The sequence below is a fragment of the Gavialis gangeticus genome, unplaced genomic scaffold, assembly GCF_001723915.1.
Source record: "Gavialis gangeticus isolate Ggan-Ray unplaced genomic scaffold, GavGan_comp1, whole genome shotgun sequence".
Classification (NCBI taxonomy): Eukaryota; Metazoa; Chordata; order Crocodylia; family Gavialidae; genus Gavialis; species Gavialis gangeticus.
The window spans coordinates 76,613,798-76,619,786 of NW_017729032.1; the positions used below are offsets into that span (position 1 = coordinate 76,613,798).

At 48.9% G+C, this 5,989-nt stretch overlaps 1 long non-coding RNA gene across 3 annotated transcripts in view; it reads right to left on the reverse strand.

Moving 5' to 3' along the window:
• Positions 1-2,609: 2,609 nt before the first annotated feature.
• The window catches only part of LOC109303069, a 6,526-nt gene continuing 3,146 nt past the window's right edge, over positions 2,610-5,989 (reverse strand). The window contains exons 2-3 of one of the 3 annotated variants that reach the window (XR_002099008.1): positions 3,433-3,434; positions 2,612-2,622 (exon numbers count right to left, since the gene is read on the reverse strand). This is a non-coding gene — a long non-coding RNA (uncharacterized LOC109303069). Of the gene's footprint in view, positions 2,623-2,895; positions 2,899-3,432; positions 3,435-5,989 lie in introns of all 3 variants that reach the window. The other 2 variants (XR_002099007.1, XR_002099006.1) reach the window with 2 other exon arrangements.

A 5,989-nucleotide genomic window follows, 5' to 3' on the forward strand; every position in this document is an offset into this window, starting at 1 on the left:
TTTACAATGTAACAAATAGGGATATGTTCCAAGACCTCAACTATATTGAACCCCAGACCCATTTCTACCACTTATACAAGACAATTTTCGTACAGGTTTTTCTCGCTTTATGCAGGTTCTGTATGTGCAAATTTACTCTTATGCAATGACCCTTTTTATACCAAAAATTTCTTATATGAAAGGTAAATTCACTCTTATGTGATCAGTGTGGTAGAAGACTGCAGTCAGCTGCTTTGTGTGGTACATTGTGAGAGTGACACGCACCAAAATATAATTTTCTGTGTGGAACTGTGCTCCTCACTCATTGTCTGCAACAGGTGTTTCCATAGTTGCCATTCCCATTATGATAGTGCCTTGTGCTTGTGTGTACTGTCTGCTGTTGGTGAGTACCAACATTGTCTTGTAAAAGTGGTAGAAATGGGTCTGGAAGTGAGTACAGTTGAGGTCTTAGAACGTATCCCTATTTGTTACATTGTAAAGTGGATTCTCTATGCAAATTCAGGGTATGCGCTATTTTCCAGGAACACATGTACAGCATAAAGCAAGGTAAACCCGTACTCACCAACACCAGACAATACATACAAGCACAGGTAATGGGGATAGCAACTACAGAAATATGTGTCACAGGCAACGAGTAAGGAGCACAGATCCACACAGAAAGCTATATTTTGGTGCACGTCACTACCACAATGCACTTCACAAAGCTGTGGACTGTGGGCTTCCACCACACCAATCAGATGAGAGTGTATTTACCTTGCATATAATGAATTCGTGGTATAAAAAGGGTCATCGCATAACAGTGAATTTGCACATACAGAACCCACATGAACTGCTTGGTGCAGGGGTGGCTAATTGTGCAGGGTGAGCTCACCCACGGGTTCATGGTCACTGACAATGGGACCAATATGGTCAAGATGGTCCATGATGCTAATTTTTTGGCATCTGCTGTGTGGCACACAAGTTCCACTTCATTGTCAGGGGTGCCTTTGAGGGGGACAGGGCTGCCAGTGACATCACCAGCACCACAAGCAAGCTCATTTCCAAATGCACAAATGTGGCAGGCTACTTCCACCGGACCATCAAGGAGGGCAAGATGCTGTGGGACAAACAAGTGGAGCTGAACATCCCATAGCACAAAATCATGTAGGATGTGGAGACTTGGTGGAACTCCACATATCTGATGCTCAAAAGGCTGGTGGAGCAACAGAAGCCCATCCATGAGATGGCCTTGCTCAGGGAGATTGGGATCAGTGGCCCTCTTAACAGAGATGAGTGGAATACCATCTCCTAGATATTGGTGGTCCTCAATCCTTTCCTCGAGGCCACTGAGACCCTCAGCACTGGCAATGCCCTCCTAAACCAGGTGATCCCCATAGTGAGGAAACTTCAGAGCCAAATGGAGAGCTTCCAGGGTATCAATTTTCCTGGATGAGGCAAGCTTCTGTTACCAGATGTGCAGGCACTGGTGAGGCTGTTGAAGGAGGGCATCAGGAAATGGCTTGATCACTTGCGGTCTAGTATGGTCAATGTGCTGGCCACCATGAGTGACCCGAAGGTGAAGGGCAATGTATGCAGCAGCCAAAGCCTGAATCAGTGGACAAAGGTGCTAGTGAAGATAGTCAGGGAGGCAGAACAGTGGAGGTGGGGGGAAGTGGGAGAGGGAGATTCACCATCCCGTGCAAACATGCCATCCACCAGCCAGTCTCCTCCTCCACCACAGGTGCTGCCAATGTGGGCCAAGGGCATGGCTTCTATAGTGGGGTCTAGAGGCACCAGACCCCACTATCAGGCAGGTAGCACTCAGGCCTTGATGGCTGCCTATCTTACCAAGGACATGTTGCTGCTACCGTGTGACCCCTTGGCCTACTGGGCAAGCTGTAGCCAGATGTGGCCAGATCTAGCCACAGTTGCCTTCAAGCTCCTATCCTGTCCACTGACCAATGTTCTGAGTGAAAGGGTATTCAGCATTGCTGGGGATGTAGTGACACCCTACCACACCTGCTTGGATCCTGGTTTGGTGGAGCAGCTGATATTCCTCAAGGTGATCCTCCCGCTGCTGGGATTCCCCAAGCTTCACCTGCAGAATGCCACCTTCCTCATTCCATCTGCACCTATTTCCTTTTTTCATTTTTTAAAAGCCATCTAATGTCCCACTGTCAGAGCTACAAGGGGCACTCACTGCATCACCAGACAGCAGGGGAAAAACATGTCTCTCTTGAACTCCCATGCCAGGATGAATTTGGAGGTTTGGCCTGGGCCCATGGGGAAGGAGGAAGCCCTAGGTTCTGGGCACGGCAACTAAAACTGAACTCTGCCAGGGTCAGGGAGGCCTGGTGGGACTGCTGGTGGTGCAGCAGCCCCATAAATACCAAGACCAAGGATCCCCCTGGTGAAAGGTGGTAGGAGGTGCTATAAGCTCCAGCTACCACATGCACACACAGTCTGTCTGGGGAAAGCCCAGACCTGTCACGTCTTTGACAGGCCTGAGGCTTGCTGGTTGAAGTAGAGTTGTGAGGCTCCAGGTGAGCTCAGCTTAGATGCCTGGGAAGCCAGCTTTTGGGTTGGAAAACACTTTATCAGGCTCAGGAGGCAACCTCCAGTTGGTGTGTGTGTGTGCTGTTCCTGGATGGAAGGAATAGTAAAGAAGCCAGAGCTTGGCATGCAACGCAGGGAAGAAAGCCAGTCAGTGAAAATGAAAATGGAGGCATCAGGGGGTGAAGGACAGTCTGGGGTGAGGGAGGAGAAGGGGGATGTAGCAGTGCAGGTAAAAGTGGAGAGGTACCTGGGGCATCAGATATCTGACAGGTTGTAGTGTCAGAATTCCACTGTCTGTATTGAGTCCATGAGTTTCTGTACCTACTATCTAGGAGGCTGATGAAGTGAACCTCATAGGACCGACTGTGAAAAGTGGTTTTTAAATTCCCTTTCAGGATCAGGCCTGAGAGACTGGAGACAGAGAGTTGTTTTATTTTGTGAGAAATGCACCCCCACAGGTAGTTGGATGTTCTTGTCTTTGATAGATTTTGGTGTGCATTTTGTGGGGATTCTGGAGATTGTTGGCAGGTTTTGTGTTTTGAGCTGTAGGAAGTTGGCTTCTGGTGATGAGGTTAGGTTAGCGAGGTTTGGTGCTTGTTTGAATTTACAAACCACATTCAGAGCCAGGCCAATGAACTTCACTTCATCAGCCTCCTAGGCACAGAGACTCATGGACCCAATACAGACTTATGACACACTACAACCTGCTGGACATCTGACTCCCCAGGTACCTTTGCACTTTTACCTGTGCTACTATATCCCCCTTCCCCCTCTGCCACCCCAGCCTGTCCCTCACCCGCTGATGCCTCCATGTCCATTTTCACTGACTGGCTTTCTTGCCATGTATAGATGAAATGACAGGCGTGGCACTTTAAAGTGGGCTAAATGCTTTTCCACCGCTTTAATGGTGTCAGTGTTTGCATACATCAGGAGTGTATTGTGCATTAATTCCAGCCACTGTAGGAAAGTTGGTGGCATAATGTGCCTTAAATGACTTGGGGTGAGCAAACTAAAATTCCTCTGAGGAGTTCTTGTTTGCTGCCCCTACAGCTGCAGAGCTCTGCAGGAATCCCTGAAGCAGCCTGGGAAGGCAGACAGGCTCCGCCCAAGAAAAGCAGTGAGTCTGATCTTGTTACTTCCCACCTTCCCTTCCTTTCTGCCGCTGGAGCCTGCATGCATGCATGAGTTGCAGGGGAGCCCAGTGCTTCCTTCCATGGCTTCCCCTGGGACTCCCTGAGCTGGGTGCCATCTTGGGGGGAGGGCTGCCACTGCCACAAAGTAAAGCACCAGCACCTCCCCCCCCACAGCCCAGGGACCACTCTGCCTGCTGACAGCTCACCCTCCCCTCCCCACTGCCAGAGAGACAGGTAAGTCAGTGTGGGCACGACATCAGGGTTTAAAGGGCCCTAAATTGAAGCAGTGATTTAAAAACTCACTACTTCAATTTAGGGCCCCTATTTCAGCTATGCACGCCCTTATACTGGTTTATGTATAATTTATATCCATAGTGAATTTCTCTTTGGCCCAGCATAGCACAGCACTGAAGTAAGAAACATTGCGTAGCTTTAATAGTGCTCACTGTACTACTACTGAAATAGCATGAGAAAAAAACCCAATTCTAATATAATTTTAGCCCCATTAATAAGCAGCATTAAAACAATCACACCAAAAGGTACCTATAAGTTTTCTTTAAATGCAGCCTTCTTTGCATGCACAGGGCACATCCAGGCAAGAGTTCACGTGCCCCTTGTAGCATCCCAAACCAGTTTGAGATGCTACCAGAGGCATGCTGTGAATAAAAAAATGTTCCCTACACTGCATATTTGCAGCGCGGGGTCAAAATTTGATACCTGGATATCCAGATATCAAAAAAGAAGAAAAAAAAGAAAACCTCCAAGGGAAAAGAGTTGGGTAACCTGAGGTCATCTGGAAGCAGGTCCTCTGGAGAGATGCTGTTTTCTGGCCAGAGTATTTCTATGTGCTTCTGCTGTCTCACTACACAGGGCACGCACCCTTAGCATGGTGGGGCAAGCAGAAGTGCAGCAAGGATTCAATGTGACCAGGACTGTATGGGTGGTGTGGGCTGATCAGGGGTCATGGGTCTCCCACAGGGCCCACAATCCCTCCCCTCCAACAGCATCAGTGGCCATGGGGTGCTGAGGGGCCACTGCTGTCAGAGCCCTTCCTGTGGCACGGCATGGCCCTGATAACCTTTGACCCAGCACTGCCTGTGCACTCAGGACCTGGCTCAGCACAACAGGCAGCCCCCACGAGTTGTACGGGCCCCATGGGACAGCTTGAGTGTGGCCCGGGCTTGCCTGAAGGTGCACGGCCCTGCATGGTATAGCACTGACAGTGCTGCGTCCCAGGCAGCCAGAGCTGAGCCGTGCTGTCCCACACTATGCAGAGGGGCTGTGCCAAGAGGGTACCGAGTGCCTCAATGGCAGCTGCTCCTACAGGTGAGCTGTGGATGTGGGGACACATGTAGGCTCTGCGGGTAACAGGTGGAGATGCACCCCTCCAAAGCTGCCCCCCCCATGGTCCCCTGTACCCTCACAGCACCCATCCTCCAGGCCATCCCAACCCCTACTTACCTGGAATGGAGCCTGGGTCCAGGTTGCTGCCGCCTGCATCACTGTTTGCCCTGCTCAGGCAGGCAGCGTGCTGCAGCATTGAGGCAAGGGACAGGCATAAATATGCTCTGGCTTCCTACCAGAACATCTCTTGGGAGGACCTGAGTCTCTGGTTGCCTCAGGGCATGGTCCCATACTGTGCACTGCCCCACTTTTTTCTGGAGGGGGGTTGTGGGTGGTTTTTTTTGTTTTTGTTGGTGTTTTTTTTTTTGTTTTTCTTTTTATACCTGGGTATCCAGGTATCAAATTTTGAGCCCACTGTGTAAATATGCAGCATGGGGAATGTTTGTTTTTTGTTCCCAGCGTGCGTCTTGCCATGTCAAACTGTTCTGAGATGCAGCAAGAGGCATGTGCAAGCTCATTTGAACGCACCCATAAATAGCTAACATAAAATGTGAATGAAGAATGAGTGAGATGCTTTTGCCCTTAAAAGTATTTGGGGTATTTTATATTCAGAGCTATATCCTGTTCTTTTTTTCTATAAGATATAAATAATGCCACTGCCACAATATGAATGTCTTTTCTCCAACTGTTGCAACTGGATATTTATTTGGAAGATTTTGTCTGGACAAGAAACTTAATCATAGTAAGTCAAATGGGGGGGGAGGGGAGAGGGGTTGGGGTTAAAACTCTCTACACAGGATCCCCTCAAAATATCCACTTAGATTCACAGAATCATAGAATAATAGAAAAATAGAGTTGGAAGGGACTTCAGGAGGTCATCCAGTCCAGCCCCTTCCTCCAGACAAGATCATCTCTATCAAAATCATCCTATTTTTGTCTACTTCATAGTTTCATAGTTTCTAGGGTCGGAAGAGACC